Here is a 390-nt window from a genome sequence, read left to right on the forward strand (position 1 = left end):
TATTGTCTTCTATCAATTTCTTATCTTTGCACAATTTAATGTTTGCCCAATTATTTGCAACTCGACCGGGTGATTTGTTTGATGCGTCCCAAACCATTGACTGACCGTAATTTACGTGATGGCGCTCATATGTGATATGTATAGATTGTGGAAATTGTTATAGTCACTACCGCAAAAATCAGCGATGGCACTGCCTTCGAGTCGGTCTTTGGAGATACGAAATTTAAAAATCAAAATCATTTGTTAGGAAATTTAATTTTCGATCACATTGTCCATGAAAATATTGTTCGGTGAAGTGACAAATGTGACCGACTTGCCGACAGCGTCAATCATTGAGATTCCTGTGAAATATTGCTCAAATCCACAATCTATTAACATTGCCTAGTCACG

Source organism: Bradysia coprophila, unplaced genomic scaffold (genome assembly GCF_014529535.1).
Source record: "Bradysia coprophila strain Holo2 unplaced genomic scaffold, BU_Bcop_v1 contig_70, whole genome shotgun sequence".
Taxonomy (NCBI): domain Eukaryota; kingdom Metazoa; phylum Arthropoda; class Insecta; order Diptera; family Sciaridae; genus Bradysia; species Bradysia coprophila.